Genomic DNA, 27,230 nt, shown 5'->3' with positions numbered 1-27,230 from the left:
AAGGAATTTGAGCCAACAAATAACTGTTTTTAAAGAAAACAGCCGTACTTGCTGTTCTTTGAAGGTCTGTTATGGGCAAAGGGATGTGGCACCTGCTGAGAGAACTACGGAAGCATTGACACCCTGACTCTGCCTGCAGGAGTCTGTGAGGAAATAAGGAGACCAGATCCCTGCAATTTGCAGGTCTGGGAAGACGTCCCCAGCAGGAAGGGGGAGGGAAGAGGGGGGTGGGGAGCGCCGGGCGGGGACGGGGGGGGGGGGGGGGGGTGCTCAGGGAAGTACGGCTTCGGCTGGGCCTCGAGTTGTCTCAGATGTCAGAAGGCAGTTGAGAGCGTTCTGGGTGGCAGAGACAGAAGGAACAAGGACCAGAATGTGGCGAGGCACAGCGGGGAGAGGACCGGGTAGCACAAAGGTGGTCAGAGCACCAGGGCTGTGAACTGATAGGGTGGGATTTATGTCTTATTTTACTTTGACAACTTGACTAGTGCCAAGTTGGATGTACATTGGTAACTGCAGAAACGATGAACCTATGCCTCTTGCTCCTCCCCTTCAACTTCGGCAGTTATCACTGCACCAGAACCCCGTCTGGAAGGCCTCCAACAGGCTTTCCCTGGCCAATTCTTACAGCTTGATCTCCGGCTGTCCTCCATGTTTTTGCCGTTGATCATCCTTTTCACTTAACGCCTTCTCCTTTTTGCTGCTAGAACACATTACTCCCCCGAATTGACTTCTCCTGGGACCTTTCCTTCTTGGCCACCCCTCCTGTCTCCGGCTTGTATCCACATTCTCCAGGCTTCTGTCCTCCAAGCTCACTTCCTTCCCTCACCTGCTCCCTGTGCTGAGGGCTTTGTCCCACACCCAGGTCCACTGGTGTCCCTGTTGGCTGTCTGCTGTTGAGCAAGCACCCTCATCCACACCAGTGTAGCCAGCCCGGCTCCTGAGGGGATAGGAGTCTGCACTTGTGAACCTCTGAAATGTGAGGAACTGGAGAGGATTCCACAAACATCTAATTAAAATCCCCCTGGAGGTACGCTCCAAGGGAGACAAATAATAGCCTGGGATCATCTAGTCAGTACCTGCTTCCCCTCCAGCCTTGTGTTTTCAAGAGCCTCATCCTTTGAAAGCTCTGAACGAGCTCTATATCCAGGAAGGCCAACACCCTACTGTCCTTGGGTAACTTCAAATATACTATGTTCTTCGGCATCATGCTTCCTGGCAATTTGAGGAGGGGCGACGAGCATCTTACTAGATTTCCAGAGTTGCAGTAGCAGCGGCCTCAGCCAAACAGGAGGCAGATGTGCTCTTGAGTCGATCCTCCCCATGGCTAAGAATGCGGGGCTGGGCCCAAGGGATTTGAGTGTTCTCTGGGTCGGCGTCTTGCATTGGCGACTTTGAATTTGACACCCCTGTCACATAGCCAGTGCCTGGAAACCCTGAAACTATTCTTGGTATTCATAATTCACATCGGGTAGGCTTAGGTGGTATTTATAGCACTCCCCAAGACAAGTTACTGCCAGAGGAGGTAGTGACGCTTATCAGGTGCAGTGTAGGAGACACAGGGCTGAATACATGACTTTGCTGGCTAATTTTAGATTCCCAGGGGTTGGGGATGGGAACGAGGGCTTATCACATAAGTCTGTATGCTTTCAGAGGCTCTGATCGCTCTGGGAAACTGGAAGTACAGATATTTGTGGCCCTTTGTGTTTCTGGGGCTTGGTGTACCCCCTGTGCTATTGCCTCCCTGCCTGGCTTCTCTCTAGCTCTGCCCATTCTTGGTGCTCTGCTGCAGGAAAGCGGGCGTCTAACCTTCCTTGACATGGTAGCGTTAGGCCACCAAGCTGTGGTAGGAGGATTTGGAGTGGGAGAGGACTTAACCAGCAGGACGTCGTGCCTTCTAAACTGTCCTATGACCTGAGAATGTTGGAGAAGCTGTGGAGTTTGCCCATGCACTGTAGTGTAGTCAAGGGGGCTCTCCTTGGGGTTTCCCGGCGATTTTTGAGCTGTGTATTCTTCTAACGCAGAGGAGCTGGGCCCCTCTTCCTCAGGGGTCAGGCCTCGCTGGCAAAAGAGCCTCTTCAAATGGATCCGCCTCTCTGGGAGAGTGGCTCTGTCTGGGGAGAGTTCCTGCTGCGAACAAGATGTATGGGAGTGTAGAGGGGCAGGAGGCCAGCCGGTGCGTGTTGGTGCTCTGTGCTGTCTGCGTTTATGCAGCCCTGACAAGCAGAGGACCTTGACAAAGGGAAGGTGTGTGGCAGTGAGTCTCGGGCAAGCGCTTGCTTGCACGTTGGTGGGGGCCAGCTGCCATGTGGAGGAACCCGGGGAGGGTTGGAGGGAGGGTGGCCAAGTCCTATTTTGCCTCATCTGCTGCTTGGCTCTAGGTGGGCCTCTCATCGGTCGTCTCCTGCCTTGAGCACCCAGGACAACTTCTCTGTGGTGGTTTTCTTGTGGGTGGCTTGTAGTGACTTGAGCTATCCATCCTGGTGTACATAGCCATAGTTTGGAAGCGTATCTTGCAGAGAGCTGGAGAGAAAGGTTTCCTCAGATGATAGTGTCAGCACCGTCCGGTCTGATTCACTCTTCCTCACCGTCTGTTCTTGGGCCTTGGCTTCCCCTTCTTGGAATTGGGAGAGATTGATAGGAGGCAACAATGGAGCCTTTATTGGCTGCCGGCTCCCAGAGCCCTGCTGTGGCTGTGCTGGCATCGTCGTCAGAGAAAGGGCTTGCCGAGGGATGGCTAGTGGGGACAAAGCTTGCTTTTGTGCCCGAGTCCTTTTTCCAGTTTCTGTGCGTGCTGACGACCAGGCAGGGCCATCCTCCCGCCTCTCCGCTGACGACTTGAGATGGGTATTAGAGATGGTAAGTTTGCAGTCTGTCATGTTGGGGACTTGGGTCCCTCTGTGCTTCTCATGTCTCTGTCTGAGTTGGGTGTAATGAGAAGTGACAGGCTGATCATCCACAGAGACGTGTCTGGTTGGTCCTGGTTTTTCCGTCCCATTTGTGGCGTGTCTCTGAAATGTCTACCTGTGGGTAAGATACTACCTGAGTAAGAGATGGGAGGTAGATGCGGGGTTGAGACGTTCTCTCCTGCCTCCAGACCTGCTCAGCCAGCAGCATGGGTATGTTCTCTTTGTCCCTTGCTAGTCCCGCCCTGTTCCCTGGTGACCGATGGACGTGATGGAAGTGCTTAAACCACCATGCAGAGAGTCTGCTAACTCACAGGGTCACCTGGTACAGCTACATTTGGAAAGCACTGGTCTGGTTCTTAAACAAACCAAAAAACCCCAATTGACTCTTTCTACCTTACAGGCCAGAGAAATAATTGAATAACAAAACACCAACACATCTTATTCAAGGAATGTGAAGTATTTTTTAAACTAGTAACTCTACCTTTCAACCATTCCTTGAGCCTTGAATATCCTTTGAAATTGGCCTCAAACGGAGGGGCCTTTCTTTTCAGCAAGTTAGAAGCTCTGATGGAGATTGCCCCCGGCCCAGGAGTGGCCTGATGAGCACAGAAAAGGGAGGGTCCAAGTGTGGGCAAGACCCTACCTGAGTTAATGAAGTAATGGTCTAGGACATTTTTCTTTGGTAGAAGGTCCGCAAGGAGGGTTGGTATGTCTTGTCAACAAAACCAAATCGTGGAAAGAGCACTGCAGGCGGTGGTTTCCCAAAAGCTCCCAGGAGAGGGCTGGGTGGCAGGGACTGCTGTGATGCTCTGTGCTGTGCACAGCTGATCCTCCCTTGGCTTCAGTCTCCCGAAAGGCCTGTGGGCGGTCCAGTTAGGGTAAGGCTTGGGGTTGGCTGTTGGCAACCCTGTGTTAGGGGCGTCTGGTTTGGAATCCACCATTGCCAGTTGGGTTCCTCGTACTGAACCAGTGATGGCTCTTCCTGGACCTTCAGGGTGGAGAGTCCCAGCCTGGGAGTTGGCAGAGACAGGTGTTGGAGAGGTATCACACCTCACGGATGCAGGGCAATCTGCTTCATTGGAGGGGATGTCGTTTTTAGGAGAAGGGTGGCATAAGTGCTGAATGATGGGAGATGAGCAGGAGGAAATGGCCTTGAGCTGTGGGTGTGGCTCTTGTTAGCTGGTCTTGGCCTCTCTTCTGGACCGTAAAACACAAAGCCAGCTTGGTGCGAGGCTTTGGTGGGAATGGGAACCACATGGAGGACGGATGGAGGCTGCAGGCTGGACTGTATTCTCTGACTTCTCTTGCCCTCTTGCATTGCTTTGTGTCTCATCTTTAATTGAAATGCCCTTGTTAGGAAATCCAGCTCTGGTGAAAAGCCATCCTGACCACAGAACAGCCACCCCCGTAGCAAGGAGGAGGATGTGGAAAGAGACACTAAAACAACTTGAGGCTCCCAAGATTTTTCTTTCTGTTGTACAGTTGAGCTGTCGGCGGTGGCCACAGGCCCTGTGGCTAGTTGGAGTATTGATTCCTCTACAGAGTAGGGGTACCTCTTGCCTTTCCCCCAGCCCCGTGGCTCTGGTAACCCTTTTCTGAACATTTTTTTGATGTTTTTGTAGCATCTTTGCACTCTCCAATGTTCCTAGTGAGAGGAAAAAAAAAAAAAAGATAAAAGTCTCTGCTGAATTTAATAAACTCCTTAAAAGTGTCCCTCTTCTGGAGCAAGGCTAAAGCCACCCACTGACTTCCCCTCTTTCTGACCCCACTTCTGGTGGCTGAGGAGTGATGAGGCCCTTGTGGTGTTCCCCTCTGAAACCTTTCTTCCCTTCCTCCTTGCCTTCTTCAAAACGAATTACAGCTCCGTTTTTTGGGTCTGGATGCTGAGAACCGGTGTTACTCGGTGACCAGTCCCGTGAGTACAGGCTGTAGCCCTCCTGGCTGGGTGGCCTGGCAGGGATTTTCCTTTTGTTGGGTTTCCCCGAGTTACTTGTGCCTTGGCACCCAGTGCCTCTCTCAGTTGGCACTCCACGCTTAGTGGCAGAATAAGAAAGGTGTTCAACGTTCGTAATAGTTGTCTTTTGAGTTCTTAGAATGCATCTCCATTTTCTGAAACACTTTCCTTTGTAAGTGTGATACTACCTGGAAAATGAAGATTGATGCAAGTAGAGTTTGGTCACCAGGGAGTTTACCTTTTGTATCACTCCCCCCGCCCCCCCCCCCTTTTTTTTTGTCAATGCAATTGGGCTGTATTTTAAGTTCTGTCAGACTTGGGAGATGTGTTTAGCTGCAAGCACTCTTCAGTCTGTTAGGGAACCCGGCTACTTTGGCTCCAAGTAAATAATTACAAACGTGGTGTTGTACAGGATCACTTGTTTTCTTGTTAGCAGCCAAATCTCAAGCATTCTTGGAAGGTCTGATGAAATGCTCATTTTAAATGCAAATTCTTTGCACAGTTAGGAGAAAAATGAGATCCTTCGGGCGCTCAGCACTCACTCAGCATTTTTGCCATTCCTTCTGATGGCTGAAGGGAGGGCTCCTGACTAAATCCTTGGGCATTTTTGTTAGGAGTTCAGATTTGGGCTTGCTGAGAAGAAGCCTTGCTTTGGGACATTAACCCTCTATTGGCATCTGGTGTTGGCCCTGCCTGCCCCCTCCACAGTCTTTGGATGACCTCTTTCATTTGGCTTATAGGTGACGTGTGTACTAGGAAATTTGGTGAGTGGTTTTAGTTTTTGTGGGAGGCAAATGAAATGTGTTAAACACTTGAGCTCCTGGAGTATGTGGTTTTTGCCTTTTGCCTTAGAAGTCCAGCTTCTCTCTTGATTCTTCTTCTGGATGTCTTCTCCCACTTGGCTGGTTAGCCCAGCTACTCTGTCCCAGCTTGCGATCCGGAGAACCCTTGGCCTAGTGCAAAATGGGGACAGTTAGGATTCCTTTGCAGCGTGGCAGGGTGGGTGGTTCACTGTCCTGGGCTGTATGAAAAACACATGGACAATGACAAACTTAAGGAGGTGCTTAAAGATGTTAATCCTTTCCCCACATGAGACAAGTTAAATTCCTTTTTTTCTGAAAGTGAGACTTTTACTTGGAAAACGGCTTCTGACTCTAGAAGTTCTTGGGGTCTAGAGGTGAGTTGCATATGCAGGGGCTCAGCCTCTAGGTTATCGGGCTTCTTTCATGGGAGGCTCATTTTCAGCTAGAGCCAATAGGCAAGGCTTGGGGAATGGCTAGGAGGTGGCAAGTTGTCTCTACCCATAAAAGAATGATTTGATACTGAGTCTACCCCCTAAGCTGTCTCTTGGTTGCTTACACGTTTTTGCAAAGCAGACGACAGAATTTGAAATGAAGTTTCCACGTTTGTCTTGAGTTGGCTAATGGCAAAGCATCATTTTAGAATTGGAGTGAGCTCCTCAGGTCCAGGAACTGTCTGCTTTTCATTTCTGTGAACTGGGAGGTGACCAGGGACTTGTTTTGTGGGTAGTGATACAGAGAAACAAGCTGTTGTCATCACGGTTTCTCCTCTCCATGGAAATGAGACAGGGCTGAGAGAAGACAGGTAGTGAAATGCCCCTGAACAAAAGTCTTCAAGTAAGAGACTATAGCTTCAGGCTTGACCTGCCATACTGGAAGGCTTTGAGAAATAACAGTTAAATCCCATTTAGAAGGAGCAGAATCTCTGAAATAAGCCAACCTCTGTTGAGTGATCGTGAACCAGAAACCTAGGAATTCGGATACTATGTCCAGACCAAGCAGCCTATCGGGAGAATACTTAGGACTTGGCCGCAATGTTTTTCCAGCTTCCTGTATGTTTTTAATTTTTTAAAAATTTTAATGTTTCTTTTTGAGAGTGAGACAGTGAAAGAGACCGCATAAGCAAAGGAGGGGCAGAGAGAGAGAAGGAGACATCAAATCTGAAGCAGGCTCCAGGCTCTGAGCTGTCAGCACAGAGCCCAACATGGGGCTCGAACTCACAAACTGCAAGGTCATGACCTGAGCTGAAGTCAGACACTTAACTGACGGAGCCACCCAGGGGCCCCGATGCTTCCTGTATTTTAATAAGGGTTCTGACTGCCATGCATTGGGTTGGATCATTGTGTTGTGGAGGCTGCCTTGTGCCTCTTAGGATGTTAAGCACCATCCTTGACCTTTCTCCACTAGATGCCAGGAACATCTATTGCCACCCCACCTTCAGTTGTGACAGCCAAAAATGCTAAATATGCCTCGTTTGGGGAGAATTCTTTCTTCCCAGTTCACAACCCAACCAGTGTTTTAGCTGTATATGGTGACCCTGGGAATTCATAAACACAACTCTTAGATAGCATGAACCCTTTCCTCTTTTGCTTTGAAATGTGAAATACGCAGCTAAAATAATGTTTACTAGACCTCTCAGAGTAGATAAAACTGGCTCAAAGGCCTTTTACGGGAAAGTGGTAAACACAGTTGTGAACTGAATTGCATTGTGTTTGGGATGACTGTTCTCCCTTGAGTAGGTTGATTGTGGTTTTCTCCTTAGATTTTGCACACAGAGGACTTGTCTCTTAAGCAGCTTGTCCTTTTGATTTTAGCTGATGGTTGTGGATGAGGACCATGTGTGTAGTGAGTAGGGGAGAAGTCAAAATCCTCCGAAGGCGAAGGAGATGTTGCTAGTCGAAAAATGGTGACAGGTTGGACAGGTGGACAATCGGAAAATGGTGACAGGTGACATTTTGCAAATGGGGTAAGCTTGGAAGAGAACACTTAACAAGTTAAACTGATGTAAATACAGAGCAGATGTGTGAGCAGACTTTTGAAGTAGACCATGACTTTATGAATTAAGGAGTTGGGTGAATCTATGGATGCACAGGGGTAGGTAGCTACTCCCCTGCCTTCCCCATCCACCCCCCCCCCCCCCCCAAACCCTGAGAGGCCAGAGACCTGGTTTCTATACCTAGCCTGCCTTCCACTCTCTTGGTCAAGTCACCAAATGTATGGACAGGTTTCTTACCTGTAGGAGGAAGGGCAGAGCCAAGATCATGCTTCCCGGGGAAGTGCTGGGTGATAAAGCTGGGTATAGGAGACCATTGGAGAAACCTAAGACTGTTACTGGAGCCTTAATTTTACTCAGTAAATTTGGAAGACACAAGTTTATTTTTGAATGAAAGCAAGCATGCACATATTGAATAAGTGCAAAATTTGCATGATCTGAATTTAAGCTAGAACATCGAACTTGATAAATGAAGGCAATCTCATGCTTGCTGTGAATTGCTTCTCAGTGCCAGGTGCTCCTCCCACTTTTTGGTGGAATTCTGGCAGAGTTTGATGAGCCATGGACCAGGGATCTCAAATTATTCATCTAAAATTTCTGGTTGGAGCAAAAAAGATCTATCTTTGGTGTAGAATCAAGGGTAAGTTCACACACTCAACAACAGAGACAACGATAGTAAAGGATTTCTAGCCTTTAAGAGTTCAGGTACTTCTGAGGGCACCTGGGTGGCTCAGATGAGCCACCAAAACTCTTGGTTTTGGCTCACGTCATAATCTCCTGGTTTGTCAGTTTGAGCCCCACATCGGTCTCTGCATGGGCAGTGCAGAACCTGCTTGGGATTCTCTTTGCTTCTCTCTTTGTCCATCCTCTGTTTATGTTGGCTCTCTGGCTCTCAAAATGAATAAACTAAAAAAAAAAAAAAAAAAAATTCAAGGAGCACCTGGGTGGCTCACTTGTCTAAGTGTCCAACTTCAGCTTGGGTCAGGATCTCACGGTCTGTGGGTTCGAGCCCCCACATCTGGCTCTGTGCTGACAGCCTGCTTCAGATTCTGCCCCTCTCTCTTTGCCCCTCCCCTGCTTGTACTGTGTCTCTTTCTGTTTCACAGATAAACAAAACATTACAACAAATCTGAAATACTCCAAAGTTTGCCCTTCCTTCTTTTCTGGCTTAATGGGAAAGCTTCTGGCTTGCCTTCTGGAGTGTGAACCTATAGCCAACACTCAAAAGGGGACAGGCCTAGTGCTGTTGTGGGACCCTGAGGATTTAAACGTGTTACCTGAGACTTGACCTCATCTATGAAATGTGCCAGGGGAGATAGCAACATGCTGTTAAAAATTTATTTGAAGTGCCTCTAACAGAATGGTGACGCTGGGGTTGGCCTGTGGAGTCCATGTTGAGAGTTAAAACTACCGACTGGGGAAAGTTAGAATAGCAAGACAGTCAATTTTTGTTTCTAAAAGTGTTTAATATTACACAGGAGCTGTGTTTTGATGTTGATGTTCACGACCGTGCTTTAGAAATTAACGCCAAAGGCTTCAGACGGGACACACATCCCGATGCCGTCTGGTTTTCTGGAGAGCTATAAGGCGGGTGCCTGGCAGACACCAAGGAATGAACACCTACGAATAAAGCCGTTGTTGAGAAAACGGCTCCTGTAACCATTTGTCAACATTACCTTATGTGAGGCAACTTTACTGTATGACGTAATAAAGATAATTTATAATGTCTTCATGAAAGCAGGAGTGGGTGGTAGGTAGTGGGCTTTTTCTTTGTCTTGCCTTGGCGTGTAATTGAAACAGGGCCTGGACCAAATGAGAAACATTTGTGTTGGGGGAAAAAAGATTCCAGAGGCTTCTTGACTGGGGTCCTATATTGCTTCCTTATTTTACTTGGAGCATGTACGCAGACTTCTCATCGGGGAGGAGCATTAATGACATTGCCTTTTCTGTCTGTTCCTAAGCAGCTGCATTTGAGGACCAAGGGACCAGTCTAAATTCTAGACCCATGTGACCTACCCAGTGAATTAGAAGAAGTGTGTAGATTAATCTGTCTCCAGAAATCCACGGCCTCAGAGTGAATTTACAAACGGAGTTGCTTTAGCAATGCTACTTATCCGGAAGCTGTGTCCTGTATAAAAAAAAGTGTACCTGTGCGTTCCCAAGTCGCATGCTTTCCAAGTAGGTCCTGGAGAAACCCTGGGTTTGCAGAGGCAGTTGGGTTGTTCGGCCCTTGGGAAATCGAGCCAGGACGGATGGACTTAGGTGACTGAATACTTGTGTTAGAGTGTGTATGGGGGGGGGGGGGGGGGGACTCTAACGGGGCCCCGGGTGGCTCAGTCAGTTAAGCATCCAACTTCAGCTCAGGTCATGATCTCACGGTCCGTGAGTTTGAGCCGTGCTTCGGGCTCCGTGCTGACATCTCAGAGCCTGGAGCCTGCTTCAGATTCTGTGTCTCCCTCTCTCTCTGTCCATCACTCTCTCAAAAATAGATTTAATTTTTTTTAATGTTCATCTTCTTGGTCAGGCTGTTAGTGTGCTTGGCTTAATTGTAAAATTGGCACCCTGGGAGCCACCCATAAAGACCCTTGAAACACTAAGTGATAGTCACATCCTAGGTATCTGAGCCCTCACTGCTTGCCAAGGTTTATACTGAATTCTCTATGGGGCACGAAGGTGAAGGTGGTGGCATCCATGCCCGCCAGGAAGTCTTTCAGGGGGGTGAAAGGCACCCAGAAGCTAACGTGCTGGTGTAAGGTCTCTCACAGTGAGACAAAAGCCTAGGGCATGGTAGGGGAAGGAAAAGACTAATTTTGATTGGGAGCATCCTGGGGATCGTCTAGGGGGGCCTGGGTGTGGGGGGGAGGAGGGGATGTGAGCCGGACTTTGGAGGAAGGTAGATTTATATCCGGCGATGCTGGTTGGGCTTTCCTGGGAGGAATGACTTGGGCACAGACTCCCAAGTGGGTGAGTGGAAGGCAGGAAGTGGTGGGGTGGGGAGAATCCCACAGACACTCTGGGGACTGGTTTGTGGTTGGTGGAGGTGTATCTGTGTGAGTCTCTGGGAAGGGGCGGAGTTGGGAGCCATCTGGTAGGGGTCTCATTGTGCAGGGTGCCCTTTCCCAAGGTAAGTAATTGGAACTGTGTTGTGAATGTGGTGGAGGGCACACCCAGGGGAGAAGGGAGGAGGGTGGGAGAAGGGGCCAGCACTACAAGCGCAACAGAAAGGCACAGAAAAGAAGAAAATGAACAGTTTCGAGTCTAAATTCGAGTCTTTTTCCTGCTGTCAGACTGATGGATGGGGAAGCCAGGCTGCTCACGTGGGCTGGGCCTTTGGGAAGACTGTTGGATTTTTTTTGTTTTGTTTTGGTTTTTTTCGTATCTTTATTACAGTTTTAAGTTTTCAAACCCGGATGTGGAATCCCTGAGTTAGGCTGTACTCAGAACAGGTCCAGCCATCCTCCTCATCCTCCCCAAACTCTGCCTCCCCTTAATTGCCTGCAAACTCCTTTGTGAGGAATCCTTAATCCCTCCTCTTGATTTTTCACTTGATTTAACCCTACTGTGCACCCTGTGTAAGGTGCTGTAGGGATGCCTCCAGGAAAGGGCAGTCCTTGCTGGACAGGAACCCCGGGCTGAGAGAAGAGAGAAGAGGATTCTAGAACAGTATGAAAAGTACGCTGAAGCGGATTTCCCAAAACCTGCAGCGGGAATCGCAGGAGAGTGTGTCAGGGGTCCTGGGTGGGGTGTGGTGATGGAGAAGTCTGGCAGCTCTGACAGGTGATGCAGGTTGTGGCTTAGTTAAAAAAATACTTGCTTTGGGGCTCCTGGGTGGCTCAGTTGGTTAAGAGTCCAACTCTTGATGTTGACTCAGGTCATGCTCTCCTGGTTTGTAACTTTGAGCCCCTCATCGGGCTCTGCGCTGACCGTGTAGATCCTGCCTGGGATTCTTTCCCTCTCTCCGTTCTCCTCCCCTGCTTGTACTCGTTTGCGCTCTCAAGATAAATAACTTAAAATAGTTCCTATATTTACATGGGACCTAAAGTTTTCTTCCAACAGTGTAGCCTTCAAGTATGCCCGATATTTTGGGGGGGGCTTGTGGAGGTCGTTTTTACCCCTCGGCTGCTACCCCAGCCCTAGTTTGGGGCAGAAAGAACACATGCTGCTGTGTTGTGGGGGTTGCTCAAGGGATCCTTAATTCATGTGTGTGAAGTATTTGTCTACGCAATGAAACTGTCGTGGAGTTTGTTTTTGCTATTTTAAAAATGTATGTAGGAGATAGTGGGGTTAATTAAAAATTTATTTTAAAGCATTTGTGTCTTAATCTGCTATCTCCAAGGATACTAGAAGCACGGCTACGTGTGTGTGTGTGTGTGTGTGTGTGTGTGTGTGTGTGTGTTGGCATTTGCAGGAAAGAATCTTCAGAATTTTTTTTGACCTTAAAAGGAACTACCACCTCCTCCCACCACTCAGCATGGTGCCTGTCCTCTGGGTGGGTAATAAATGCAGCAAACCCATGAGGGCTACACGAACAGCTACCTTCATGTATCCCATCCACCCCTCCCCACCCCTGTAGGACTATGTGCTGTCCCATGACCCACGACACGTGGGGGGGAAAGCACCATGAACCTGTGTTCTTGGAGGCATGCGGGAGTCACAAGGAATTACAGTTGAGCACAGTCTGGTGCCCCAGAGATGCATGCCTGTCATTGGAGAGTCCATGTTCAGTCCTGGCCCACGCCTTGGTTTAAAGGAACAAGCTGTTAGATGCGGTGACGACTGCCAGGGTCTTGCTCCTCACTGAGAGTGTCAGCCCCCCCCCCCCCCCCCCCTTGGCTGTAGAGCCTCGTCTGCAGATTGTCTGGGTTAAACATCAAAAGGCTACCTCTGGAATCTGTTTCCTGGTTTGGCTGTCCTTCCACATGGGTCCCATTGTGTGGAAACAGTGACTGTGCCTGTAAGTGAGCGCTCTGAATTTGAGAAGGATCCCACTTACAGTCTCAGTGGGAAAGGGGCAATGAGATCATTTTGTTCCCTTGTTAGTGGCTGAAACCCTTTGTCCTTCTGGAATTGGCAGGACCTTTACTTTTCCTGAACTCCTAGCAATGGTTTCCCTGGAAGCTATTGTTTGGAATCCATCAAGAAGAATGTTGGGTGTGTGTGTGTGCCACGGGCACGTGCACATACACCCGCACATACACCCGCACTCAAACTCTCATGTGTGCGTACACAGGAAAGCAAGCCATGCCTGTCTTGAGTTCGAAAGATGGCAGAATCCAGTGAGATTTTTTTTTTTTTTTGCAAGAAAGTGACTTATGAAAGAATGTGTTCTGTACTCTTACTTTGGCTTCTGTTTTGCTTTTTCAAAGCACAGACTTGAGCGAGAAGAAACTCTGAGCAGGAGATGTTGGGCTGCGGCACTTGCTTGATTAGGCGCGCGTGTCTCTGGTATCAGTCCAAGTGGTCCCAAACCCATTGAGATGTTGGATGTCATGGTGTCAGTGTTTGTCTACTGTAACTAGAAAATAAAAATGGCGGCGAGTCTGCTAGGGAGATTGCAAAACAGGGTCATCTCTGAATTGCCTGCTTGCCTTATGTGGCCAAGAGGATATTGGTATGTGTGTGGGAAGGGCGAGGAATTGAGACCTACTGTTCAAGTTTCCAGACACTTCACCCATTTTTTTTTTTTTCTTATGAGCAGCTGAGTTGATCACTCACTGAATGAGCAGAATTCTCCACAGGAAGGTCAAGTGTTGATGATGCATCCGATGGAGAATATGTAAGGAACCCTGGCCTTTGTGTCCAGCTGAGGACGGAGTGGCCAAGGGTTCTTCCAAACTTGGAGAAGGCTCTGGGTCTTCACTCCCTTCTCAGCTGATCAGGAAGGCTTCCCGGGCTTGTTCATGGTAACAGAATGTGCCGCGGGAAAGAGCCTTGCAGAGCATGTAAGAGGAAAGACCACTGGGTTTGCAGAAACCCAACACCAGCCCTTCCCAGAGTGACAGGCAGCCCTGGAGGTCAGCATGGCCTCAGCCCCAGAGCACAGGACTGTCCCAGGGCGTGGACGTTTAAAAATGAAAGAGTATTTATAGAAGGTGCCCCTGGAGCCAGAATTTGAACTGTTCCTTTGTGGGCCCCACCCTTTGACAAGCACAGGCCTCATTCCACAGGCTTAGTGGCCTGTCTTAAATGAGGGCTGAGACAAGAATGCCTGGAGGTCCCTGTCATTGACTGACTCCAGTCCTCCCCCCCACCCCCCACCCCCAGTTACCCAAATTGCTTTGTGACCTATTCATAGAGTATATAAAACGTATAGGTACATTTTGAAGAGTAAAATGAACATCTGTGAAGCCAACAACCAGGTTAAGAAATCAGTGTGACAAAATAGTACAAGATGTCCTTTCACCTCAGAGGTGATCAGTGTCTTAACTTTTTGTTTAGATCACTCCTGCTTTTGTTACTGTTAGTACTTGTGTATGCGTTCCTAATGATAAGTGTGTTTGTTGCTTGATGTGCTTTATATTCTTGGTTTTGAAAAATCAAGTACCGAGCATAAACAAGTAGCTTTGGGAAGCTTCCTGCTAAACTGTTCAGCAAAGGATCACAGATGTAGAGGGCTCCGAACCCTTGTGAGCATCGCTAGCTGCAGAGTGTGACTTTTCCACCATAAATGCCGCCAGAAGCCAGTTTTCTCCATGGTCCCTGCTCTTGTGGATCACTTTGTAAATGAGGTTGTCCTTGATACCCCCATTTACAAGGGGGAGAGAATTAGAAAAGGGGAATCCTTCTAACATTTTAATTCAGCAGGGGTCCTCAGCCACAGGTACAGAGAGAAACTTCAGGGGGCTTGTGAACCCTTTGAAATTGAAGGCATTGTGTTCTTTTGGGTGAAAGAGTCACTGATACTTCAGAGGAATTTGTGGATCCTCCCTCTCCAAAAGGATAAGGAATAATGTTGCCATTATGGTAGGTTTTGTTTTTTGTTTCTTTCTTGTTACTTTTTGTTCCACCTATTTTTTTTTTTAAGGTTTATTTTTGAGATAGCGAAAGACAGAGTTTGAGTGGGGCAGGGCCAGAGAGAGAGGGAGACACAGAATCTGAAGCAGGCTCCAGGCTCCAAGCTGTCAGCACAGAGTCTGATGCGGGGCTCAAACTCACGAACCGTAAGACCATGATCTGAGCCAAAGTCTGATGCTTAACCGACTGAGACACCCAGGCGCACTCCGACCCCATTTTTTTTTTTTTTTTCTTAAATTTATTTATTTCGAAAAAGAGGGAGAGAGAGGTTCCAAGCAGGCTCTGTGCTGGTCAGTGCAGAGCCTGATGCGGGGCTTGAACCCACAAACCATGAGATCATGACCTGTGCTGAAACTAAGAGTCGGATGCCTACCTGACTGAGCCACCCAGGCCCGTTTTCCGTTTTCTAGGTGAATACTGGAGCTGTTGAAGACTTTGAAATAGGTTTGATCTAACTGTATGTCTGCATGGACTTGTGACATTTGTGTGTGCCTGAGTGTTGAAAGGGAAATGAACAGTAAGTCATACCGTGACTTGTCCAGGGTGGAATTCTTGACTGTGTTCCCGGCGGCCTAGCAGTCTTTACCTTTTCTTTCAAAGCTGCATTTCCTTTCTTTGACCCAGAGTAACTAGAATGCTAAATGGTGGGGGGAAATTGGGGTGGTTGCTGTAGTTTCAAAACAAATGACCTCACTGCCTAAGTTCCACTTGATGCAGGAGAAACCGTAACTTTGGCCTATAAATACTGGACCTTTGGGGAAACGGATCCAAATACCCATTTAGTGAGGGTGGGGGCAGATTGGTCCCTGCTGAAGCTAACTCCCTAGAAACAGAACACAACTATTGTTATTACGACTTCCTAGTTATTTCCTTAAGAGATAGGGCAATTTAAATTCATAATGACTGACATTTACTTCTTCAAAGTAGGCGAGTAATTATGCTTTGTATAAGCTGACTTAATGTGAGGTACCTTAAGCGTTGTTCCAGCAAGGAGAGGGAATTTTTGAGTTCTGTAGCTGAGGGGCACCTGAGTTTTGTCCCATTCACGTTCTTTTTATGGATGAGTTGCCTGCATGTCTGCAAAGTTAGGGGTGATGTGTCCAAGGATATATTGACATGTCGGGGTCAGCTGGAACTAAAACCCCAGGGAAAGAGCTATTTAGATGATTATGGTTTAAATATATCCTTAGATGAAGGTTAATTTAAAAATACACTCAGAAGACTCATTTCCTAGAGAATTGGGATTTCGATCATCAATTTCATTTTAACAAAATGACCTTTGACAACAGTCTTAGGCCACCCATTTTTGAAATGTACTGCTACTTAGGGTCTCTGAGCATTTCCTGGGAGGTTTCTGGACTCTGGGGTATATAAACCTGATGGGTGGGAACAGAGCTTTCATTTGGGTTCTATATTCCTTCCATCTCATAAACTGAGACTTTTTAGATGTTCAGTGTTTCCCGCCCCCTACCCACCCACCCACCCACCAAAGGTTTTAGACTCCTTGTACTCAAATGCGAAAGGTTTTCTTCTCTTAAACTTTGTTTTTGAAGAAAACCAGGAGTCTCATTTTGGCTGTTGAAAGTCTTCGGGGATTACAGAGAGAGAATTTAGGGGAAGGGTTAAGAGTTGGAAATGCAGGCTGTTTTGACTCGTTTTGTCGGTTAAGAGCCAGACAGAATAAGAGTAACATTTAGAAACGTGAGTTTTATTAAGGAAGGTAATTCACAGGTACGTGTAAGCTTTCCAGACGTGGTTTCTGTGATTCCGCTCCTAGTATGGCCATTACGTGCTCCTAATTTTGGGCAAGGCAGCTCTTGTTAGAGTCTTGATTGTTCTCTTCTGTAAAGACCGGTTGGGTCCAATGCCTCCTAGGACTTGTGACAGCTGTCTGTCGGCTCCACATTGGGGGATTGGCAGATTGGATCGGGGTGTGGTGGTGTCTCTCCTGACACGGAGGGCACAGGGGAAGCCAGCAGTCTAACTGCATGGTACTCAGAAGCCACTGGCCTTCCCTGTTGTCCTTTTCTGCCCGCTTCTAGCCTGAACCCCATCGATGTCATTCAGTGTCGGGAGAACGTTGCCCTGACTTTTGTCTTTTGTCTCCTCTTTGCCAGCGTGCTGCTGTAGGGTAACATCTGGACTGGGTTCCCCGGCTCTTGGATGTCTCGCTGCCCACAAACTCCTGGAGCAACTTGTTGAAAACTGTGAGTGACCTGCGTGTTTCTACTTGGCAAGTAGCTGGAGGCCCGTGGACTCGGAGGGTGAAGGGTGGTGGCCGGGAGTCACGACCTCCAGCCACGGCTGCCAGGCTTTCTGACACTCAACTCCAGGAGCCTTGGAAACGGCAGTGGTGACCACAGGCACGACCTTTGTGCCCCCAACCATCGTAGAGGTCACGGCCCTTCTGTATTTGCCTCCTTGGAGCTTCTTGGTTGTACCACCAGGGCAAATGTTGACAGTGCATCTTTGCTTACCTACACGAACAGATTCTTGAGGGGGGGAAAATGCAGGTGGTGGCCCTCTGCCTGACCTCCTCTTTGCCCAGATGTTCCCCCCTTCTCTGTCATGTTTGATCCTCACATCGCCCTCCCTTTTAGAGAGGCCTTATTTGACTCACTTAAAGATCCCCTCCCTCCATATTCTCTTTGTCTTGTTCTCTTGGACCCCTGCCTGCCTTTTTCTTTGCACTTAACAACAGCATTGGTCTCTTCAGTTACTTGATAGACCACCCGTTCATATGTTTGTTCATGCAACGAATATTTGAGTAGCTAGGATGTGCTGGTGGCTGAGGTAGGCACAGTCTGCTGTCCTGGCACTAATATGAAGGAAGAAAAAGACGAAGTGAAAACTTCAGTGTCACAACCCTAAGTGGATAGATCGTTCTGTTCTGAATACAGCCGTGTCTTCTGGGGATCCAGTTAAAATGCAGATTCCTGACTGGGTGGTTCTGGGTGGGGCCTGAAATTCTGCATTTCTAGCAAGTCCCAAATGATGCCAATGCTATTGTTGTATAGATCACGCTTGAAGAAGTAAGGTCTAAGGTTCTTGAAGCATGGGACACTTGCCTTTGAGTGTGACTCTTGGGGAACGCCTCGAGAGGTGTGTCTGTCAAGCCCCCAGAGAACTGATGGAATTTTGTCTGGCCAGTCTGTCTCCCTCAGCTGCGTGAGGCTGAGTGTACTGAAACAGGAGCCCGGCTGGAAAGTACAGGAACCTCTTACCTCACCTGTGTCCATGTGCGCCTGTCTCATTGTCATCCTAACTTGTGGTTTTGTCAGTGACCTCTGAAATGACGTGCTTCTCAAATTTGTGCATTGAAATCCTGTGGGGTCTCTGTGCAATGTGCCCTCTCTGTAAGTCAGTATTTCTGGAAATCAGGAGGGTGTTTTTCAAGAGCAGAGGCCTTATCGACAGGGCCACCACCCTGGTTCCCAAGTGGGGTGTTGAGAGGGACCGTGTTGGCAGCTGTGTGAAACCTCCAAGCAGGCAAAGAGGCTGTGAGCGGGGGTGGCTGGAGGGGTTCGGGTCACTGCTACCAAAGTAGGTGTCTTGAGTCCCGGCAATGGGCTGGCCCCGTGGTTGTTGGCGTGAGACCCTGCTGCGTTGTGGCCGGATCAGCACCGCTGCAGTCGAGATTTTCGCAGGTAGTGTTGCGTCTTCCCGAGAAGCCGTGTTGATACACCGCTTGAGTGATGAGCACTTTCAACAGCCATTTAAGGAGTATTCAAGATGTACCGGGTGCCTGGCTAAGCGCCTGGCAGGTGGTCTTGTGTCTCAGCCCTCCCTCCGGCCCATAAGGTAGGCAGTCACCATTTTATAGAGAGCAAGACGGAGGCTGGGATAAAGGAATTCGCTGGCTCACACAGCAGGTGCCTTTGGGGTCCAGCCTCCTCTGTCAGACGTCATGCTGAGCTCTTCCTCCTCTGGCCTTTGCCACCTGAATCCCCACTAAAAATGGGACTTTATGGCTGGTACCACCGTAGGGTTGCTGCTGATTTGTGTTGGCTTCCATCTTCCTCTCACACCCCTGGATGTGGCCTTTCCCTGCATGTCAATGGTAAGATTTTGCTTCTGTAGGCACTGCAAAGCCCTTTGAGTCAGGGTAGGAGCTTGGTCAATGAAGTGAGGCAGCAACGGGCAGGGCAGAGCTAGTTGTGTATTACTTTCCGACGCCACTTCTTGCCACCCCCCCCCCCCCCCCCCCCCCCGCCGCTGCCAGTCTCAGCCTGCCTTCTTGGGGCCAGCTACCCAGGGGGACTGATGGCTGCCGGGGGTCCCCAGAGCCCGTGCTACTTCTTAGCCATCCATGGCTCATGGCTGGAAGGCAGAGGGCAAGGGGTCAGGTCGATTCAATGTGTTCTCAAGACCATTTTCTGGCCATTTTGTGGCATTTGTGCATCAGAGACAATCTCCAAGGAGTTTTACTTTGCAGAGGGTTATTTGTTCTGTCGTGGATCTCATATGCAATTGCAGTGCTTGATGGGTTTTCAGGTTTCAGTTAGTCTCCTCTGCTTTGGCCTCAAGTATATACTCCTGTGTACCCATCAAATGTAGAATTCAGTTGAACCCACAGAGCTAGGCTTCTGTGGCCAGGGGGGACTCCTGGTCTGGACAGTGGTGGGAACGGTGCTGTTAAGATGGTTTTACAAACTGTTCCTCAACCCACACAAATACTTGCCCTCTGCGGTGTGGAGTGGGCCTACCCAGGAAGGGAGGGAAGGGGATCTCGAAAACAGCTCCTTCTCGCTTCTCCGGTTTTGGGGAATCATGGTTGCTTTCCCACCCGGAGTCAGGGCTCCTGCAACCAGGAGATGGGGTCCCCTCCCGGCTCAGTGATGTGGTAACCTTGGCCCTTGTATGTTTGCCTGGGCCGTGGATTCTCACGCAGGCACCAATGATGAGCAAGTAGCTTCTGTTTTCTGGGTCTGTTTCCTCAACAGCAGAAGGATGGAGAGGACTTTGACCTGACAGAGTTGTTAGAGACATGATGCACTTAGAGTACTGTCCACATATCACGGTTGCTCACTCGAGGGCTGGCTGAAGTGTCCTTTTCCACCTGTGTCTGGCTGCATTTCCTCCAGCTGAGCTCTTGTGTTGGAGGCCAGTTGCTTGGTAGAAATGAACCCTTTGAGAACAGGGATTATGCTTCATCCATCCTTGGGTCCCAGGGCTCAGCACTGAGCCTTGAGCTCCAAAAACATTTGTTAAATGAACCCAACAAAGTAATTTCCTTCTTCCATTTGCTTATCTAAAGTAACCTATGTGAAGAGCAGTGAATTAATCAGCGCTGCTGATGAATCCCCCAGCAAACACTGGAGTGGGAACAGTGGTCACATTGGTCTCTGGTAATTATAAGCTTTCACAAGTCCACACAACGGTAGGTGTTTCCTTGCCTTTTGTGTACTTGGGACACAAGAACACTCTGGGGTCTTCAAGTGTTCGTGGTAATGGGAGAGAGCAAAATGGGTGGAAGATGTTGGATGAGTATTTCCAACATCGTTCCCTCTAACAGGTCTGTATTTTGTTAAAAAATTTTTAATGTTTATTTTTGACAGAGACAGAGCACGAGTTGGGGAGTGACAGAGAGAGAGGGAGACCCAGAATCCAAAGCAGCTCCAGGCTCTGAGCTGTCAGCACAGAGCCTGACGCGGGGCTCAAACTCACCAACTGTGAGATCATCATTGAGCCGAAGTCGGACACTCAACCGACTGAGCCACCCAGGCGCCCCTGTATTTTTTTTTTTAATTTCCTTTTACTTTACAGAGTTATGAAAGTAATTTACAACTTATTTTATTATCTAAAAAATTTTAATCCTTTAGTTTATAGTGAGAGAGCAAGCAAACGTGCATGCACAGGGGAGGGGCAGAGAGAGAGGGAGACCCAGAATCCGAAGCAGGCTACAGGCTCTGAGCTGTTAGCACAGAGTCCAATGAGGGGCTCGAACTCACGAACTTAGGAGATCATGACCTGAGTTGAAATTGGACGCTTAACTGACTGAGCTACTGGGGTGCCCAGGACAACCTGTTATTTAAAAATTTTATTTTTCAACGTTTATTTATTTTTGGGACAGAGAGACAGAACATGAACGGGGGAGGGGCAGAGAGAGAGGGAGACACAGAATCGGAAACAGGCTCCAGGCTCCGAGCCATCAGCCCAGAGCCCGACGCGGGGCTCGAACTCATGGACTGCGAGATCGTGACCTGGCTGAAGTCGGACGCTTAACCGACTGCGCCACCCAGGTGCCCCAGACAACCTGTTATTTTAAAAGAAAGAAAGGAAAGCTGTCTAAGGGACCTACTGATCCTCCATATTGATATTCCTCATATTGGTAACTTGTGTGAAGTATTGTAGCCTTTTGGGCCTGTGTTGATGCCGGACTTGGGACCTATCACCTTATTAGTACCAGGCTGTACTTTTTTTTTTTTTTTAATGTTTATTTATTTTTGAGAGAGAACGAGTGGGGGAGGGGCAGAGAGAGAGGGAGACACAGAATCCCCAAAGCAGGCTCCAGGCTGTCATCATAGAGCCCAACACAGGGCTCGAACCCATGAACCGTGAAATCACGACCTGAGCTGAAGTTGGACACCTAACTAACTGAACCACCCAGGCGCCCCTCCCCCCCCTTTTTTTAGGGGACAGAGATACAGGCTTCCCCCTCGCCCCAATCCAAATGTAGTGCTAAATAGTACTCAGATACTAATATACTTCCTGCCTCTGCTTCAAGACTAGATTCTGTCCGTGTCAATCATGACACCGTCCCAACCCTACAACCAGCATTGCTTAAAGGGCATTTGGGGTTGGGAGGGGGTGCAGAATATTTGCCTGCCTTCCATGGCTGAGTGTCCCCATTCCAGCAAACAGAGGTTTGCTTTTAGTACCATTTTATTACCTTGTCTGAAATCGTGGGTCCATGGTGATATCTGGTCACCATTCGTGTTCTCATTTGGGACCCTCCAATGCATGTTTCTCCCTATTGAAAAAGGCCTAAAAAAGCAATGATTTCTAATTAACATAAAGACTCATCCAGTTTTTACCTCTCCCTCCTTGCAGGCAGAGCTCTTGCTGGTTTCAAAAACAACAAATCGTATTAACTTGCTGCTTTTTGAGAGAAGGAAAAAAATTTTCGAGGTGGCGTCAGGCCTGCACGTGAAGTCCTCATGGCCCTTTGTGAGAAAGCATTTTTTAAGCCCCAAAACACAGTGTAATGTTTTGCATAACATATTTTAAGAATTGATGTGTCCTAGACCTTGATGGCCTGCTAATGTAAATCTGTTAATTGTTAAAGATTTTTTACATGAAAAGGTGTTCTGTGACGTTTCGTTCTCTTGCTGTTGGCTGGGCTTCTTGCCTTCCCTCTCCCCATTTATTTACTCGGTAATATTGCAACCATCATTTTTGTAACACATACTTGGGGACCAGAGGGGCATTTCTGTAGGATGTCCAAGTCAAAAGACAGACACCTTTTAAAAGTTCACCTTTCAAAAGAGGATTTAATTTATATCCCTAACAACTGTGTGAAGGCCCTCACCACCATAGAAAGTTCATCTTGAAAAGTTGTTGTGCTGTTAAAAGCCAAAAACCTACAACAAGCCTTCCAAAAAACCAACCCGACAAACAAACCATGACTGTGCCAGATCTGGGAGCTCATAGTGCTTCCGAGTCTCGAACCAGCGCAGCTTGCCAAGATGTCGTCTCTGGTTTTGCAGTTGAAGACCTCATCACACAGGCCCCCTGAACTTGGCGGGCCTCCCTGATGGCTCCTTTTCTCTGCATCCCACCGCTTCTCGTCCATACCCATTGGTGTTGAGTGGTTTTTCATGTCCGGGTCAGGGAGGAAAGATGTGGGTCCGGCTGGAGGTCGCTCCTTGCTGCCTGTGGCAGCCTTGGCCTCTCTCCCTTGTGCAATTCCTCTGCCTCTCTTGTTGCTCAGAGGGAAGTTCCTTGACAAGCTTGCTGGGTCCGTGCTGAGCTGTCTCTGGCTGGGGTCTCCCAGGCACCCAGAATTATACTTGTCGGAAGCACATTTCTCCAGGGCCGAGTCATGGTCTCTCTCTGCAATTCAGCAGGCATCTGAGTCAGATCTCCTGTTGAACAGCGGTGGATGATGACAGGATGATAAAAGGCTGATAAAACTCCCCGTGGGGTGAGTTTTGCTGGCCTGCCCACCCTAAAACAGGCTGTTTGTACAGCGGCCGTACTGGGTGCTTCCCACAGATGTCTTTGGGGCCAGAACCACTTCTAGGGCAAGCCTTTGCTGTTTTATATAGGCTCTTCCCTTTAAATTTTTTTTTTTTTAATGTTTATTTACTTTCGAGAGATAGGGAAGAGCACCAGCAGGGGAGGGACAGAGAGAGAGACACAGAATCCACAGCAGGCTCCAGGCTCTGAGCTGTCAGCACAGGGCTCGACGTGGGGCTCGAACTCACCAACTGTGAGATCATGACCTGAGCCGAAGCCAGATGCTCAACCAACTGAGCCACCCAGGTGCCCCTAGGCTCTTCCCTTTAAAAGTGATGTTCTCTGTCTCTGGATGGATCTCCTGGGCAGCTGACCTGGTCGGCTTCGGTTTTGAGTAGATGCAGTGAAGAGCATCAAAAGTAATTAAAGCTCTTTGCTCCTGGGTCTGCCTTGACCTCCTTCTGCAGGAGTGGCTCTGGTTGGGGGCACACTCTCCACACAGTTGATGATTGAATGACAAAGTGGAAGCCCAACCAGTCTCAGCTCTAAGAAAATCGTCTTTTTTTAAAAGTTTATTTTTATTATTTTTATGTTTATTTTTGAGAGAAAAAGAGACAGAGCGCAAGCAGGGGAGGAGCAGAGAGAGAGGGAGACGCAGAATCTGAAGCAGGCTCCGGTCTCTGAGCTGTCAGCACAGAGCCGGACGTGGGACTCGAACCCACGAACCGTGAAATCATGACCTGAGCCAAAGTTGGATGCTTAACTGACTGAGCCACTCGGGCGCCCCTCTAAGAAAAGCATCTTGACCATGGCCACAAGGCTTGGCACCAGCCTTCTTAATGAGATCACGTAGTCGTCAGGACAGTAGCTGTCTCCCCCAGATGTTTTCTTCAATAGAAATATTTCAGTGATAGAACCATGCCCTCGAACGCCCTTCTGCGAGCGGAGGCAGTCACTTAAATAGAGCCCGAGTGCATCGCTGCCTCCAGGGATTCCATTTGGCAGCGTTTCGTGCGACCAGCTGTGCGGCTCCCGTGAGACCAAAGGGCAGTTGAATGGAGAAGATGCTAGGGAAAGTAATGAGGTGGGAGGAAGGAGGGACCATGACCTTGGTGCAGGAGCTGCATTTCCAGGGCTGAGTTTGGGCTTGGCTGTTTTGAGTTTGCAGTCCAGCTGCTGCTGCTTGGACCTGTAATGGCGAGGATGACTCAGAAATCTGGAAGGAGTCCACGGTGATTTCACTTTGGGATCAGAGGCAGCGCCCAAGCCCTCCAGGGTGGGAGTGGGGGTGGGGGGCGGGTGGTGGGGAGAGTTTTCTGATGAAGTGTGGAGCAACTTGGATGCCGGCGCCCTAGGCCACTGGGATCTGCCAGTTAGCAACTTGGGACTTAATTTATTTTTATTACTGAAAAAAGAACTCTGGTGGCAAAACATTGTACAATATAGTGGCAGATGATACAAAGTAAGTTCAGTCTGATACTTCGTTTTGTGAATTACCTTTAGAGACAGTTGGGTTGAAGTGCCAGGTTTTTTTCTGGGGGTGCCCCAGGTGGTTCTGGGAAGTTAAAAGGTGGTCTCTAGGTTTCATTGCTCCCAATTCTCAGAAAGGATGAAAACTGATTCAGGTCCAGGTGACGGAATAAGGTCTATATCCGTTTTCTACTGCTGCTATCACAGATGACCACAGATGTATTAGATTTCTAATCTGTAGAATTAGGGGTATCTCACTGGGCTAATGTTAAGGTATGGGCAAGGCTGTTGTCCTTCTAGCGGCTGTAGGGGAGAAGCCATTTCTTTGCCTCTTCTAGCTTCTAAAGGACAACTGCTTGCCTTGGCTGGTGACCCTATTGTTCCATTTTCACATTGAGCTACGTTGTGTCTCCCTGGGACCATAGCTGGGAAACATTCTCAGCTTTTGAGGACCTTCTGCATTCCCTTGAGACCACCTGGATACTCCAGGAAAATCTCCAGGTCCTTAAGCATATCTGCAAAGTCCATTTTGCCATGGCATGTAACATTGTCACAGGCCCCACAGGTGAGGTTATGTGTTGGTTCCTAGGCTTGTGGGGAGGTTAGTTGCTGAAACAGGTTCAAGGATCTATGTATTGTGACTGATCAGGGCCCTAGTCTTGTCCTTCCTGTTGTTGGCTGTCCTGTGTGATACCCTGTGGAGGTGGAATGGTTTCTGTCTCAGGCTGTACCCTTTGTTACAGCCTGTTTGTCCCAGGATAAGAGGCTGTGGGCCAGAGGAAAACAAAAAGAGCCCTCCTTTCCTATGGGAGAGGGGGGCAGAAGCATGGGATTGGGGTGAGTGGCTGCAGTCTGAGTTCTGCCCTGTGGTAGAGTAGTTGAGGGGGACTCTGATGCCATTGCACCGATGGGGGTCTGTTGTCTAAGCTTCTTGTGCCAAGGCACAGACACAAGTGAGCTAGCTTGAATGAAGTGGTGTCCAGAAGGTATGTATTGAAGCTAAACTTTTTTGAGCATTTGCTATGTACTTGGGGAGAGCACACTGGGGACCCCCCCCCCCCCCGCCTGCCCATGTATGTTTAATTGTCCTTGCTCTCTGGGGAGCAGCTCTCAGGTATTTCCGTATGGTTCCAGCCCTTCTCTGCTTAACAAAACCAGATCAGCTCTCCTGCCTACACTTCCTATGGAGACAGCACACTTGAAGCTCTCTGTTTTGCTCACTACCTCACAGCTTCCTGGCTCAGTCCTTGTATCTCAATTTCTAATTGCTAGGAGACCAATGTAAATGGCTGAGCTTGAGCCAGGTGTCCATTGGCTTGGAGATGGAGGAAGGGCATAGTCCCTTGGTTCTGTTGGGTGAGTAGATGGTGACAGAGAAGTGTAGTATGGGGAGGGGGCCTTGCCTTATTTGACTGACGTTACTGTGGAAACGTTTTGCACTTGAATTTGTGTTGTGTTGAAAGACTGTATTTTGAAATAACTTCAAACTTAGAGAAAAGTTGCACGAGCAATACAAAGAACTCCCACAGAGCCAAAATGTAAGTGATCAGGTACAAATATCTTACAACACTTGCTTGATCATTCTCTTCATCACTTGTGTTTTCTGAGCCATTTGAAAATTACATCCTAACGCGTCACTTCTAAATGTTTTCCCTAGTAACAAGAACCTTTCTTTACTAAAAGACTATGTTAGAGAGCAAGAGAGAGAGCGTGCTGAGTGGGGGAGGGACAGAGGCGGGGCGTGCTCAGCGTGCAGCCTCATGAGGGCTCTATCGCACAATCCTGAGATCCTGGCCTGAGCCAAAATCAAGAGTCGGATGCTCAATCAACTGAGCCACCCAGGCATCCCAGAGCCTTTCTTTCTATAACCCATTCAATTTGTAAAAACCAGACCCAGAACATTGGTCTGTTATTACTGAATGTATAGTTGATTTCAAATTTTGCCACTTGTCACAGTAATGTCCTTCATAGAAATTCTTGCTCCCAACCTAGGGTTCAACCCAGGATTCTGCAAACTGTGTGCAGTTTAATGTCTCTTTAGTTTTGTTGTTGGGAACAGTTGCTCTGCCCTTTTTTTTTCTTCCTTATACGATAAGGACATTTTTAAATATTGTGGGCCAATTATTTTTTAGCAGTTTGAGTTTGTAGAATTCCTCATTTGATTTCTCATGATGAAATGTATTTTTGTCAGGAATGCTATGTAAATGACGCTTTGCCTCTTAGTGTATCACGTTGGGAGGCACGCGATGTCATTTTGTCCCGAGACGACCATGTTAGCTTTGTTCCCGTGGTTAATATGGTGGTGATCTCGTGTATTGGATCTGTGGGTTCTAGAGGAGCTGAGTGTTTGAGGCTGGGCATTTAAAGGGGACCTTCTTTAAAATTGTGTCTACTTTGCAAGTGCTTTTGGCACAAGGGATTTTCCTGAAGTGGACACTCTTGTTCCCTGCAAGGTGTGCTCTTGAATATAGTTAGAAAGACTGATGTCTTCTGAGCCTGCAGCTCATTGTGAGGAAGAACTTGCCTGGGGTTGGAACGACATGACCTCTGCTCTTGTGCCAAGGGTAAGCACCATCGCAGAGGTGTGAACACTGCGTTCCCTTTGACTGCATCTGATTGTGCTGGCCGCCTCCGGATTACCTAGGAGTGGAAGAGAGATGAGGACATGGGCTCTCTTCCTTTCGCACGCTTGACCGGTCTGCAAATGCTAACGGTGATGGTCCAGATGCAGCAGCCACTGCGTTTCTTTCCTATGGCTCTCTTGTCGTGAGACATGGACTCCAGGTTGGCCTGATGAGGCTGGGTCAGCTTGTATGTTGCTGGCATTTCAGGCTGGTAAGACCCATGATGGTTGTTGCCCTTCCACTGATGATGGGATTCCTTATAAATGCGATTTTCAAGATGCTGGAGGC

General features: G+C 48.4%; 1 protein-coding gene and 1 long non-coding RNA gene across 11 annotated transcripts in view; one reads left to right on the top strand and one right to left on the bottom strand.

Moving 5' to 3' along the window:
- The window catches only part of TLN2 (talin 2), a 433,652-nt gene that overhangs the window by 55,676 nt on the left and 350,746 nt on the right, over nucleotides 1–27,230 (top strand). For all 10 annotated transcript variants that reach the window (XM_027067412.2, XM_027067414.2, XM_027067413.2 and 7 more), the window contains one exon: nucleotides 16,785–16,874. The gene's annotated coding sequence lies outside the window, so the exon portion shown is untranslated. The remainder of the gene's footprint in view (nucleotides 1–16,784; nucleotides 16,875–27,230) is intronic.
- Nucleotides 8,927–12,811, bottom strand: LOC128315923 (uncharacterized). The gene is made up of 4 exons (XR_008299132.1): nucleotides 12,536–12,811; nucleotides 12,280–12,391; nucleotides 9,802–9,882; nucleotides 8,927–9,273 (listed from the first exon to the last, which is right to left on the bottom strand). It is a non-coding gene; the product is annotated as an uncharacterized LOC128315923 (long non-coding RNA).

The sequence above is a fragment of the Acinonyx jubatus genome, chromosome B3 (genome assembly GCF_027475565.1).
Source record: "Acinonyx jubatus isolate Ajub_Pintada_27869175 chromosome B3, VMU_Ajub_asm_v1.0, whole genome shotgun sequence".
Taxonomy (NCBI): Eukaryota; Metazoa; Chordata; class Mammalia; order Carnivora; family Felidae; genus Acinonyx; species Acinonyx jubatus.
The sequence above is the reverse complement of the archived record's forward strand: the minus strand, read 5'-3'. Positions and strand labels throughout refer to the sequence as shown.